The sequence below is a fragment of the Passer domesticus genome, chromosome 4 (assembly GCF_036417665.1).
Source record: "Passer domesticus isolate bPasDom1 chromosome 4, bPasDom1.hap1, whole genome shotgun sequence".
Lineage (NCBI taxonomy): Eukaryota > Metazoa > Chordata > Aves > Passeriformes > Passeridae > Passer > Passer domesticus.
Genome location: NC_087477.1, coordinates 72,832,927 through 72,847,907, shown reverse-complemented (window position 1 = coordinate 72,847,907; position 14,981 = coordinate 72,832,927). Strand labels below are relative to the sequence as shown.

General features: G+C 36.5%; 1 protein-coding gene across 10 annotated transcripts in view; it reads right to left on the bottom strand.

Moving 5' to 3' along the window:
* Nucleotides 1-14,981, bottom strand: part of SORCS2 (sortilin related VPS10 domain containing receptor 2) — a 533,074-nt gene that overhangs the window by 270,331 nt on the left and 247,762 nt on the right. The window lies entirely within an intron of this gene.

Sequence of the window (14,981 nt, the reverse complement as noted above, 5' to 3'; positions counted from 1 at the left end):
ATTTAAGGGTCTGAAACTGTCAATTTATTTGAAGAAAATGGATGATAAAACACAATCTATGCCATTTGAGGCTCCTTATTTTCCATTAAGAATTTACATGATTACTGAAACAACAAGCCAATCTTCCCTAAACCAAGGGTAATTAAAACCACAAAATCTGTAAGGAATACCAGTCTTAAACACAGGCTTAGATTAATCAAGTCCTTGAAGAGATGGGAGGCAAGATGGCAGAACTGAGGACAATGGTGTTTGCTAAAAGCTGAAGTGTTTTGTGATATGAATCTTAATAACCCTGTAGTGAGTCTCATGGACAAGAGGAGACTGGAAGAATGACAGCAATAACACTCCTGCTATGGAGGAAAGTTCTGGGTTCAGCAGGTCCTAGTTCTATCACTGGAGCATAGTTCTGTAGTCCCAAACTGCTTAATTTCTCCATTCTCCAGCTTTTCAGCTGCAAATGGGGGTAAAATTTTGTTTTTTCCAAAACAAAACTCCTCTTGACCCAATGAGAATGCAAAATCAGAGTTGCACACAGACACACACAGTTAATACTTGCACACACCTACACACTCTGGCAGAGAGGATTCTGTTTCCAGAGAGAAGCACTTCATGTCAGTGTATCCCAAGAAATATTAACTAACAGGCATTGACTTGGCACGTGGGAATCAACATTGTTGTCACAGATAACAGAACTATTTTTCTCAGATTATAGTTCTACTCTACTACACAACCAAAAGAATATAAATTAATTAATTGCATATGGCCACTACTCTCTCCCTCTGTAATTGCATTCCCTTACTTTACCTGTACAGAAAATGGTGTATCTGATTATAAATGGACAACATTTTGTGTTACCACACTAGTCAAAAATAATCAAAATGCTACATAGTGAAATATTACACAAAAAGAAAATTAAATATTAAAAAGGCCAACACACTTTTTTGCATGTTTATGTTGCAGAAGTAATTTTTTTAGAATTTTTCTATTTTGTTGATTTCAAAGAGTGGCATTTCTGCTTATTCATGTGTCAATTTATGCTCTTTTTCTTTCTTCAAAACCAATTAGTTTACGTAACAACATTTTTCATCCCTGCAGAGATTAAGATTTCAGCATGAAGTTTTATGGAATGAAGAACAGCACAAATATTCAGATGACAAGTATTTAAAGTTCTAACATTAAAAATCATGCTAACATTTTCAAGTGACCAGACTTTATAACTCTTCAGCAATTACTGGAATATATTTTCAACTTCTTAGGAAACTCCAATCTTTATCAACATTTAACTTTTTGTAATGTCACAAGTTGTATTACCCCATTAATCAAAGTGATAGAGGAGACTTGAATTTCCCATTAAAGTCAAAAGTAGTAATTACACAACTGTGAAGAAATTTTAGATTACATGTCAGTCAATCTCTGAAGCAAACACAACACATCAGTCCATGCATTTCATTTATAAATCATTCAAAATTTCTGTTTTAAAATCTTCTAAATCAAGATTTAGGAGTTGTGCCAACAGTACATATTACTAAGATGCTTCTGCTGAGAAAACACCCAGTTTGTTTCCATTGGAGTGAGAATAAAAGTCTTTCTAAGGTAGGTTCTAAATGGTTAAAAAGGGGAATCATGTTCCACAAAGGTTCAAATTAAGAAAACAGAGAAGTGTAACGCCCCATCTATTAGTCAGTAATAACATGAGTCCTTCAGTGACAGGAACATGCTCAGAGCTGCATGCAAAAGAAGGAAGACAGGAATGTTGCCCCAAGGCAGCTATAAGCACACACAAGACAGGCACATAAGACATCGCAGAGCTGAAGACAACTTTATCTTAAACTGTAAATCATTTTAAGAAGACCTAAAATCATTTCTATGACCTATCAGTATCAATCACACACAGGAGATGAATTCTCAGAACAGGGTAGAAGAAACCTTATTTCCCCCCTGAATGGGGAAAATCTTCCAGGTGTAAATAAGAGACCAAAGTTCAGACTGGAGGGAAAAAAAACCCCAAAAACCAAAACAAAAGAAAAATAAATGATTGAATATGAAGAGCATGTTAAGGAAATAGAAGGTGAGAAAAATAGAAATATAAACAGCGTCAGAGAGCAGCATAGAAATGGATTACATTAGTTTTGCCAGCAAAGGGATCCAGTGAAAAAGAAAGTGAGCAGTGGGGAGGGCAGCAGGAGGGATAAAAACCAGAGAGACCAAGGGCCTTCTGTCATCCACAGAAATAAAAATAAGGAAAAGAAGTTCTAGTTTGGGGAACAGAAAGACAATTTTATACAAGAAGCTACAGGTTAAAAAAATCCCAGAGGCAGAAGGAAGATACTTAAAAATAAATTATTTTTTTATACAGGTCCTTTCCCTCAGTATTTATTGCCTCAGCATAAGACACATCTGTAAATATTGATCCATAGGTATGTTGGGTAATTGAAATTTTAATTTACAATTATTGCTCCTTTTATTAGAAAGGTCACTTAATCCATGTCAGTTTCTGCTTTCTCTGACATTACTTACACTTGTTTTCAACAGCTGGAGAATATTTTCTGTATGTAGCACACAGAGCAGATTAAGATTTATTGTACACAGGCCTAATAAATTTAAAACCATGAACAGAGGAGTGTGTAGGTGCTATATTTGCATTTTTATCAAAACTTTATATTTCATACAGAAATGCATGTAAATCTAGCAAGAAAATTAGTAAATACCTATTACACTTGAACATAAAACAGCTATTGACTGTGGAAAGCTGCTAAAACCATGAAAAAGTCACTTTCATATATGAGAGTACTATTTGCTAAGGGAGAATTATATTGGTTGGATCAGCAGCCAGAATAAAATTTAACAAATTAATCTATTCTAAAGGTTCTTTTCAAAGTCACATCTTTTCTCTTTCTCCATAAAGTCCTGATCTTTCCTGAAGAAAGGAAACTGGCCTGGCAGGACCCTTGCCCTGATCACAGCAGAAGTTCTTTCTTGGGCAAAATCAGGACATCCTGAGCAAAGAAAAAAGAATACACATTTTGAAGAGAAAGACTGCTTAGAGTTTGTTAAAGTCCAAATTTATTAGCAGACAGAGGATGTGGCCAATGCCCTTGCTAGTGATCTTGCAATTTACTGAAACAGAAAAAGTAGAGTTATTAGAAAGAAAAGCAAACTTAAGGCCAAGAAAGCAGATACCAAGCCCTATCCCAGGTTACTGCTAATGAATGCACACAAATTCTCCAGCTGTAAAAGGGAGATTGAGAAAAAAACACAGAAGGCACAGAATCAGCTGAAAATTGGAAAAATGCACAATTAAAAGTCATTCATTTTTCCAACATGGCTTTCTTTAATGTGTTTTCTGATATTTCAGTGTTATATTAAACTCCTACTATTAACAGACCCTATGCAGGTCTACGCCCTCCTTTGTGGGTGTTAAGTCTAGAGAAACTACTGAAGTGACTTCCTCTTGAAGAGTTGAGCAAGGGTGCTTTAAACTTTTTTCCTCTTCCCAAAAGAAAGATTTTGAAACCTATGGATTGTTTTTGACAGTTACCTGGGGCTGCATGAAAATCCCAGCCCCAAACCCTGTTTTCCTAATTACAGCATTTTCATTAATTTGAAATGAATGATATTCTAAGGATGAAAATGAAAATAGAGGCTTCTGATTTAAATCCCTATGGTAGAAAAAGATACTGAACAAAGGAGAACAACCTAGGTAAGAAAAAGTCAGCCTTCCAAAACCAAAAACCTGGCTGAAATCCTTTAATCAAGGTGGGAAGAATTTCATGTGACTAACAGGATAATGGTTTCACTTGAATTATAAAATAAGGGATGAAAATTCACTGTTGCTTGATTTCAGATGCTTCAGGTTAGGACTTTATGAGTTTTAAGAAAAAGTCAGATGGAGCCAAGATGCAGAATATAGCAACTGACATTACATGGTACACTAGCTTTAGTACAGCAAGGGAAACCTATCAGACATTTCTTTTGTAAAGGTCCTCCAGAAACTCATCTGTATCTGGGTTTTGCCCACAACATGTTCTTAACTTTAGAAATTCCAGCTGCAGTTGTATTTCATGCAGGTCAATCCCATTTCTATTATGAATGGGTATCTTAGGGCAATAGTCCTCTGCCAAAAAGCAGGTTTTGGCCAATACTGCCAACTTGTTCCTACTTATTTAAATTCATTAGTTGGAGTAAAAAAAAAAAAAAAAAAAAACAACCTGAAACACAGCCTTGAATAAGTTGGAGCATTTCATGTTTAGAAACTTCCTGTGCCTGGAATGTCTTTCTACACCACCACAACTCATGAGAAATTTCACCATTCTGAAAGCCAGGTGGGAGCTGTGTCTGAGTGTTGACAGTGAGCAGGAGGAACATGGTACATGTTCACAGACTCTCCAGAGTCCAGCCACAGGCACTTTTTCTCTTGGATCTTCATTGCAACAGCTTCTATGTTGAAGGACTGGTTAATTTTACAATTACAATTCCCAGCCACTTGTGAGCTGCCTGATTCAGTTATACTGAGAGCATTTTGTGCATTAAAGCAACTGTACAAAGTGCAGTGTAAGAAGCTTAACTCTCATTTCATTTCCATCACACTGTATTGCACAAGCTCTACAGACCTTGCAGTGAATCATGCTGAGACCATCAAAAGGTGCAGTTAAAAATTCAGAACCTTAGATGTTTTGGTAAAAAGGCAGATTACCTAAAATGCCGTTAATGAATCTAAAATATGAAATAAATGAATATGCTTTGTAACCAAAGCTGAAAGGATAGGAGAAATATTCCACTATTTGTAAGGACATGTCAGTGAAAATACTATGTATTTGGCCGCCAAATAACCAAGGTATTGAACTCTTGCTTGATCTCCCAAAGGGAGAAAAGAGTAAAACTATTTCTTAAAAGAGGGGCATTGATAATGGAATAAAGGGAGCCTTAAAAATGTGTGCTACACTGAGATGTGTAATTAGGACTTCTAATTCTAGCAAGACTTACATCAACAGATGGCTTAAAACCTTAATCCTTTTATCATTTTATGGCATCTACAGCAGACAGCTGGAAGAACCAATGGAGGTGGGAAAACAGAGAGTTCATGATGAATTAAAGCCTTTCTTCATCATAGTGAGACACAACAGAAGGAATTTGTTAAATTATTACTAGTGTACATACACATATTTAACTGAATTATAACTAGAGATATGGACATAAGAAAGTAATTCTTTTCTGAGTGACAATCCCAGGACTGTGAAATTATTTTCTAAAACCTTTTCTCATCTGGGATTATAAACATTTATTCCTTAAAATCATGACCCCTGTATAAATTAGAGCTCTTGTCTGTTGCACAGACTTGACCACCCACATTTCTTGCACTTTTCCCTTCTCTCCAAGGCAGAGTGAATGTGATTTATATTTTCATTGTTTAAAAGACAGATATGATTTTAGTTTAATTTATGTATTAATTTGAAACTTGAGTGTTGTGACTCTAAACCCATGTGCAAATTAGATTAAGGCAAGCAGACTCCTGTAGAGAACAATCATTTTTCCATTCAGAAACTATAAAGTCAGAAATCAGTAACCTGTTTATATACATCTAAAAGGACCCAAAATTCTAAATGTCTTCCCCAGTTCTCCCCTAATATTCTACAGCTGTTTTCTCAGTTCTTTGCTTTCTAGCTCATCTTTTTATGCATCCCATAGTTATCCTTCGTTTCTTGAAAAGAAATACAAATTCAATAGAATGAACAATATTAACTGAAACTGTTGAATGTGACAAAGTTGAAATGTCATCACAGGTGACAAATGAGTCTCTTCAGACAGAAATTTTTCTTACTATGAGCTGAAAAGCACAATTTCTTTCTTCCAACCACGCAATGATTAGATCTTCTCTCTCCAAACAATATGAGGTTTGTAATGAGAGAGAAGCATGAAAAAAATGTACAGCTCATTATATGTGCTACTTAAAAGAAAGCAAAAATTAGCCTTACAGCAAACTAATTTTTGTGTCAACCTCATTCCTATTGAAACTAATGAGAAATCTTATTTAGTCTTCTAAAAAAGACAGATATATTGTAGACTTCAAGGCATTTTAAAAACTGCATCTCCCACAGTTTCAGCAGTCAAACAAATGGGAACATCCATAAATGAGAATAAGTGTAATTGAAAATAAATTAATCAATTATCAAAGCCTTACCAATTTACCTACTGATAGAATTTCTTTTGAAATTACATTCAAATTAATGGGAAATATCAATGGTTTTTACCAAATTTTTATAACCATGGTCTTTAAACTTCCATTCATAATGGACTTTTGGGGGATTATGAAAGAGGACCATACACCTCTACCCATGTTCATGAATTACATATACTAAAACAGGTTTTCAGGGAAGAAATCCTCTAAGGTTTTTTTTTCTTCGCAAATTTCCACTTCTCCCACATTTTCTTAAAGTTGAAACAGAAAATTCTATTTAGTAGCCATTTAAAACAGAAGAAAAGGAAACAAAATATTTTGAGATTGCTTTCTCTGTTGGCTCCCATATGCTTTCAAAAACATGATATTTTAGCATCCTTCAAAGCAATGACACTTTTGCAATTATGATCACCTTCTACAGCAAACTCCAATAGAACAGGAAAAAAAATAAGGTAGTTATATTTTTATACACCTAGCAAACTAAAAAAAAAAAAAAAAGAAAAAACCAAACAAGTAAAATTAATTGAAGGGTGTATTTTATGACATGAAGTAAGGGAAGCTATCTCTAAAAACACAAGTGAAAGAAAGTGGTCTTTTCCCATAACCACTGTTTGAAATGCAGAGGACAGAGCCATCGGGGGTGGGCAGTGTCAGTTCCTCTTTAATTTGATGCCAAATAGCAATTTAAGAAAACAAAAGAAACCTCCACAAACACTAGAAGGTATAGACATAATTGCATTGTGACTTCTTAACAGCAGAAATGAAGATATTTTATCAGTACATTAGGTTACACTTGAGATTTACATTACCAGTATCAGCATTACTGAAGATGACTGCATTTTTAACAGGTAATAAGCTACGCAACAGTAAAAATGTGAAACTGGGAAAGTGAAAATGTGAATCAGTGCGAAGAGAATTTTTTTTTTTAATTCTACCTATACAGATTAGTAGGACTGAAAGCTTTCTTGCCTGACAGTACAATGGAGACATAACAAGTTTCTATTTAAATTCTCTGCAGTTTGAAGTTTTTGACAAAGTTTCTTAAAGCCTTACATTTTTTAAGCTTATTAGGATATTTACAGGTTCAAAAGGAAGTTTATAGGTGATGTTTCTTGTCCTTTGATAGTGTTTCCTTTTACTATCCTAGTACAGTGGTACGTCCTTTGAGCATTTCTCTCATCTTCTTCAAGTAAATTTTTTCCTAATACCTTATTTCCTGGTATGGCACTAGGGGAATTTAATCTTCATAATAAGAAATCTGGGAACCTAGGACTCTGAATTATGTCTGTAAATTTACATTAATCTTAACTTCTCATTTGCATCTAATCCAAGGTGAATATTTTATTAATCATTTTATCAATTTAAAAAATAGAAACAGAAACAATTGAAGAGCAGGAGGGGTTCTTTAGACTTTTACCTATGATATAGTGAGGAAAAAGTGATGCAGTTACCAGGCTTCAGACAGATACCTCCCCAATAATAGACCTTGAGACACTTTGTAAGAAGCCTCTGCTGAAAAGTTTCATCAGGATTAAATATACAAGTTTCTGCAAAGGGCATCTCTTGTTATTGTTCTAAATACTTCTACTAAAATCCCTAAAACTGGCCAGTGATAAGGAGACATGAGATCCTACTATACATCTTCCAATATTAAACTGGGAACCTCCTGGAGCTGTGAAAAAGTTTTATGTTTCACTTTATCCCACAAGACCAGGGTCTGAAATTAAAGGTCAGATCCATTATTTCACATCAGTGCTAAAGGCAGGAGAATTTATTCACTACAGAATTAAAGATTAACCAGATGCTTCACCAGGCATATGACTGTCATAACTTAGCAGACATTATGAGACTGTAGAAATCTGAAAGCAGCCTGTAAAAGTTGATGCTATCTCCAGTCTTTTGTTGTACTCCAGAAGGAGGCTGGGAGAGCTGAACTAAAAAGAGATGGTTTTGTCTTTGTATTTTCAAAGCAAATCTTTTTTGCATCACACACCTTTGGCTGCCATTGTGGTAGTAAATCAACCATCAGAACAAGGAGAACAAGCAGGGTTCATCTACAGATTTTGACAAGTGGCAAAACATCACTAAAACCTAAAATTACTTTTTATATCTGTAGGATCAATAAATAAAATTAACTCCCCATATTTTCCCTCCTTCTCTCACCTAGATGTGCAAATAGAGCAGTAAAATATTTCATGTTGTCTAAAAATACTATAATTTCAGGTGTTGTTTCCCTCTCTTAGTTTTGTTTTTCTTTGGCTACTAGATCCAAATGGCCTATATACTTGACAACTTAGCTGTTGCCCAGACTTTTCATAGTATTTCCATCTCCAGCCTCCCATAGGCTAGACACTGAAACAATTACATCAGTGTGATCTAATTTATGTCAAAACCCAGTAAGATTATTCTGTACACAGGCATCTTGGCCTATTTTCAGATGAGTTGCCTATAAAATGTGCTAGTCTTAGCTTGCTTTAAAGGCCAAAATTTTAGAAAACACAAGTTAATGCAATTTTATAAACATAGAAGGACAACATCTTTTCTGTTAACATTCTTGTTCTCAGGCTCTAACAAGAGCATCATTTCACACCACTGCTCTCTCCTGCATTCAAATGTGTAAAATCCACTGGGGCCAGACTTTGCTTCAGTTGTCTTATTAAAAACTCCAAGTTACTCTACCAAGCAAAACAGGATGAGGCTAAATTTGTGTCAGGTTAACTGAAAGCATAATCCAGACCTTTAAGACTTTACCCAAAAACTCCATTCAATTTATGTTTTGGGAAATGGACTCAACACTAAGGTCTTAGCACAGGAGAGAGAGCCTTACACAGTGTGTGTAACTTGTAATTGCCTTCAGTTCTCGTTGCACCTGTCTTCACTTGCTCTGGCAAAGTGATGTATTTGCTTTCTGCTCCAATGGATGAACAGAGCTGCTTCATCCATAACCTTGTCATTACATTTCCAGCTCTTAGACGCTCCTTGGATACTCCCTCAGGCACCACATTTTGTTGCAGAGCATGACCCATTTCCATAATCTGCTCTTTCCACTGCTGTCTCTCCAAAGGGGATATGTTCTTCTTTTCTCTGAGAATCTGCAGCAGGTCTCCCATGCATATCCAAAATGTTCCTTCTCGCTTACAAGCTGCATCACTGGCTCGTTCATAATGACATACAAGCACCATTATTCTACCAAATACAAAGGACTTTTGTGACAGTAAAAGGTGTCCCTAGTGATCTAAGGCTGACTCAGCCTTAGATGCAAATGTGTAGACTGTAAAATGATGATAAATTGATTCTGTACCAATGAATGCACATCAGGCACCTTAATAATCTGTTTTCAAAAGCAATCACTTAGATCTTCTCTTCATTTTTAGAGACAAACTATTAAATCAAGTAAGAAAGCATTTTTCCCTCCTCAAAAACATGTCAGAAAACATTACAGTTTCTCCTCTGCTCAAGAGAAGTAAGGTCCATGAACACAAATGTGATTTAACAGAGCACCCTTGGCAACTCTTCTCATTTTAGGGCCCAGTTTGGCCTTTCTCCCATGTAATTCTATCAGAGCCACTGGCCAAGCAATACAGCAGCTCTTGAAGTCCCTGTGAGAGGGCAAGAGCACACACGTGCAGGGCAACAGACCCCAACTTGCCTCAACGACAGAGGGGATCACAGAAACTTTTGGTCTGGAAACCAGAGCATGAGGGTCTAACATGGCAGTTTTACTCCCAGCTTCTTCTCTTACATGGAACTGGACATCAGTCTTTGTGACACCAAAAGCAGGGTCTATCTGCTGTTTAATTTCTCCTCTCAATTTATCTTCCAGCTCATTAATCCGTTTCCCAGCAACCTGTCCCCAGTTTCTATTCTTACAGGCAATTCTTCTCTGAGCTCCTGCTGGGAGGCATCCATCTTTCAAAGCAGCCAAGCTTTAATTCCTTCTTGTCTTGCTTGAGCTGCATCAATCCTTCTTTTTTCTGTCCTCAAAATTCAAGACTTGTTCTCAGATTAAGAAAACATTGCTGGAAATGGGACAGCTAACCTGAGTAATGGACACCCTTTCTTGGAGAAAAAGCTTTCAAGTACCTAGAAAAGGAATACCCCCTATTGTAGTACAGAAATTATAACATCTCAATAAACAGAGCCTCATTTAGCATGACAATTCTTCAGAGAACAGAGCAAGTGTCTTCAGTGGCAAAGCACCTTCTAGAATACAAGCCATAAAACCAATTCAAAATTACCCCATCTAAAACACTAATGTACATATTATCAAGTTCCTACATTTGATGCTTTTCATTTATCTAGAAAACAATGAAACAATTGAGATGTTATTAGTTTCAATTCCCACCACAGTGGGAATGTGTATATAAATAAATGGAAACCTCTTTTTAGAGCATTTGCATATAGTGCCAATGCACATTTGCAGCCCAACTTCTGTGCCGTTGTTTGCTTTGCTTGTGCTAACAGTGGAAAATATTTCTAACAGGAAGTGCTCCAGGTCACTTTTTGTACCTGATGCAGAGATAATAAGAGGTTTTTTCATAAAAACTCCTTTACTTTCAGTCCCAGTTCAATTAAGAGATGTGTTTTCTTAGCAAGTTTCTCTTCTCTGTTCTTGTATCCTTGTACATTTAAGGATTGCTGCCAGATTAGCCAAGCCAGTCCGACAGCCACTGGAATGATTGTAGGGAAGGTAGGAGATGTGACCTCTGGTTGTTTCAGTGCAAAGTACAGCTGCTGCCACATTCTGCTTTCTCACTCTTGTGCTACTACCTATATTTGTATTGTTTAGGCAGACTCATGCCATATATTTGGAGATGCTTTTATCAGTAATAATAAGGTTTTGTGTGTTGTTCTGCTTGGATTTTTTAATTTAGGGGATTTTACCTACTTTCCTTTCTTTTTCTTGCTGGCAGTTACTCCAATATAGAACTATGCCTGCAAAGAAAAGATGACTTGAAGAAGAGTTAACAGATATGATGAGTAAGGGAAAAGATTGATTTCCCTCTCCAGTACTCCCTTTTTATTACTTCTTTAGGGTTTGAGGCATGAATTCCCTTATCTGGACAAATATATTTGACCAGAAGTAGTTCAAATAATAGAGGCAGCAAGGAAAGCTCCACTGAAGAATACAGAGAAGAACTATTGGAGACAATACACCTGGGGAGAAGCTACAAAGGCAAGGAGATGGTGGATGTGGATATCCACAGGAGACATCATATTGAAAATTAAAAAAAAAAAAAAAAAAAAGAGGACTGAAAGCAATAGCCTAGCTTGAACTTTTGTGTATTTCCTCTATACTCCAAGGTCTGAACCAATTCCTTCTTTGTTATTGTTGTTCCTGTTTCATCAAAGCCTCTGGTCCCACTAGAGATGCTGTGGCCATTCCTGTTCTCAGGCTTGCATCATCCTTCCCCATTTCCTATAGGGACAGCCTGAACCCCTTCTACCACTGAAATTCAGCTACATTTTTGGCAAATAAACTTGGTGGTCATTTAAGAAGCACCACAGGAATGTCTGTTGCACGTGTGCCAGAGCCACAAGGGACTGCCAGGCTGGACAGGGATAAATTCACACTGGAGCGTGCGCTGGAAGAGGAGCTCCCAGAAACACCACTCAGAGGCACCCCTGAGGCACTGGAGACACTGAAGTGTGCTGGTGATGCAGCTGGACAGAAGGCTGGCCTTTGGCTGCTCCTGCACAGCAAGAAGGATGTAACTTCCCTGTGGAAATGCTTCCTGCTGTAGATACAGTATCACACAATTCTAAAGCAAAATTTTCTGCACGCCCAGGCACTATAAAGGGATGCATCTCTTTCAATATTGCACAGCCCTAGTCAGCTTTCCATTGTTGGCTGACACTATTAACCATGACTAATACAAAGACAGGAATATGAGGGAAGACTTTTTTCCCCTTATATTTAGGTTAAATGATAATCCACAAAGGATATTGGGCATCCAATGCCATGTTTACAAATATAAACTAGTAAAATGCTAACATAATCTACATTAGGGAATATTTTTTTCCACACTTGAGTAGTATTAGATGATTCTCTGACCTTGTGTTATAAACAGTTCATTGCCAGTTTCATTTATAACACTGTTACTATGAAAAACCAGTACCTGGGGAATTTTAGGGCACAAAATCCCTCCAATACTCCTTAAAAGTTGCAAGGTCATAATTATAACTAAGATGGATGTCCCTGTTTTTATTCATTTATCACAATGGTCCTCTGGAGAAGATTTCTTTGCTGTGAATGGAAAAAAAAATTTAAAAAAACCCAAAAAGAATAGATGAACCAAAGACCTTGGGAGTTTGACAGCGTACAGGATTCAGCAGCCTGAAACAGCATAGACTGAGCAGGCATGCTGAAGAAGAACAAGTCTGGTCCAGTGTTTGATGGAGTGACTATCACAAGCTCCCCATCTTATTTTTTTTTTTTTCTTGCTTGTCTTCCTTTTACTGTTTTCTATAAACCTTTCAGTGCTTGATATTCAGTCACTCTCTTTTCTCCTCCAAAAGTGTTTTTTTCATACAACATGGAATCAACTTACTCTCATACAATCTGCAAAGAAATTCAACAAAGCCTGCAATTCAAGCTGTGAATCTTTGAAAAAACACAGAATCAAATAACAACACAACTGTGTGCCCACATCTATTTCATCCTGTGACAGCCTCATAAGTTTATTACAGAGGAACTATCACTCCACAGTAGCAGTGGAGACTGGCTTTCAGCTGTAAGGCCCATAAAATATTTTTATAGAAATAAGAGTTAAAGAACTCATCTACCTCTCTACTACAACATAACAAGTGTTTTCCTTCACACATACATTTTGTCCCCTAAAAATGACAAAATATATGTGACAACCTCGGCATACCTAATTACTAGATCACAAATAAATACATTTCCAGCTGAAGGATAAAATATACTGGAGGCATGAAACATTTCTGTCAATAACTGATTTAAAGCCTTGAAGGACACTGTGTAGCAACTAAAACACATATTAATCATATTTATTTGCTTACATGCCACCAATGTATTTCTTAGCACCACCAGCTGAACTGCTGCCATTTCTTTAATCAAAATCTATTTCTGGCCCATATGGAAATCTGTGGCTCATAAACATAAAGTACATCTTGAGACTATGTCCCTTTCAAATTTTTTAATGTTTATTTAGGATCGAGTCCAGACTTTATTAAGTCTTGGAAAGAGTCTCACTTAGTTTTAAAGTGCTTGTTTAACTGGGCAGTATGCACTCCTCAGTCTGTTGCGGCTATGGCTGAAGGCCCTGGCCCAAGCTCAAGACAAAAGTGTGAAGATTTCCATTACCATCTCCTGCATGAGTCAACAGGGAGCCATCACCCTCCAGTCAGACTCACGAGAAACTCTCTGTGCTATGCTTCGAAGTGTAACTGTATATTTAAAAGAGAATGAAAGATAAGCCTTGACAGATGTATTTCATTGGCATTAAGTGTAATGGAAGAGCATGCGATAATGAAGAACTGGCTGGGTCCCTTAAAGCCTAGACGTCTCTAGAATAAGTTTATTCCATCCCATTTTTACAATTAAAAGAAATTGCAGAAGGGAGAACCAAAACATTATCCAGCTCAAAATACAAATATGCTGAATTAACAAAGTCAAGAGCTAATTGTTACTGGCTGATAGAGCCTCTGCCCATGCTGGACAGCAAGCAAGCGATAGAAAAGCTCTATATTAACAAACAGACTCCGAACTCAAATATTTAAGAACATAAATGTGTTTTTCCTTTGGTGAAGATATTTGAGATATTGCTTCTTAACTTTTTTAGATCATAAAGTAAACCATAGAAAAATACTCAGATATTTACTATGAGCAATCTCACCTTGAGTTTCTGAACAAAACATGGAAAGTTATTTACATACTCTCATAGGTTTCAGACAATGGTCTCAAGCCTGCTTATGGGTCAGTCACAGACACATGACAAGCTTCCATAGCTGCTTCAGAAAACAACATTAAATGCTTATTTCTAATTAAAAAGAAAAAAAATATGTTCATAATGCAGCCCAAGTCAGATGAAAAGGAAAATACCTTGGAAATACAATCTAAAGCATTTCATACAGCAACATTTAAATAACATTATACTGCCTCATGTTATTCTCTTAAATAGCCCCAGTGAAAGCAAGAGGATGACTTTTAATATAAGGTTCAAGTAATATGGTTTTCAGGTTAATAAAAGAAACATATTCTTCTCGGTAGTCTCTTATAATGATGAAGTTCAAAAGAGATTAAATGACTGTGAAAGGCTTTTTCCCCTTTTCCAAAATTTATATTCCTCTTTTCAATTTCACTTTGGGTTACACATTTCATATATTCAGTTCATGAATGCCAATGTAATCTTACACTATGGATCATGGCCCCTCTGGAGCAGGGACAAAGGAGCTAAAAGAAGATTGAGAATTGTCAGGCAGCAGTAATCTGTAAGAACTCAGTTCTTCCAAGGTGGAGAAATGGGAGCAGGCTGTGATAAGCGACTACACATGGTTTCACATGCTGAGAAAGTGCTCATCTAATGCAATTGTTTACAACAGCTCAGATCCTCCAAAACATTTGTGTGAGCCTGTAATTACAGATGCATCTCAGTCTTCACATGGTAGAAGAAGTAAGTCAGTGTCAGCTCAGGGGGTCACTTAAATAAACCAAAAAGAGGTCAGGAATTTCAGTTTAAAAATGCCAAGTACTCAGATCAAATACTCCAGAAATCTACAATAGGAATTACTCCTGAGCTGTACACAACAATTGAGATTTCTATAAGCACAAGTGACAGGGGCT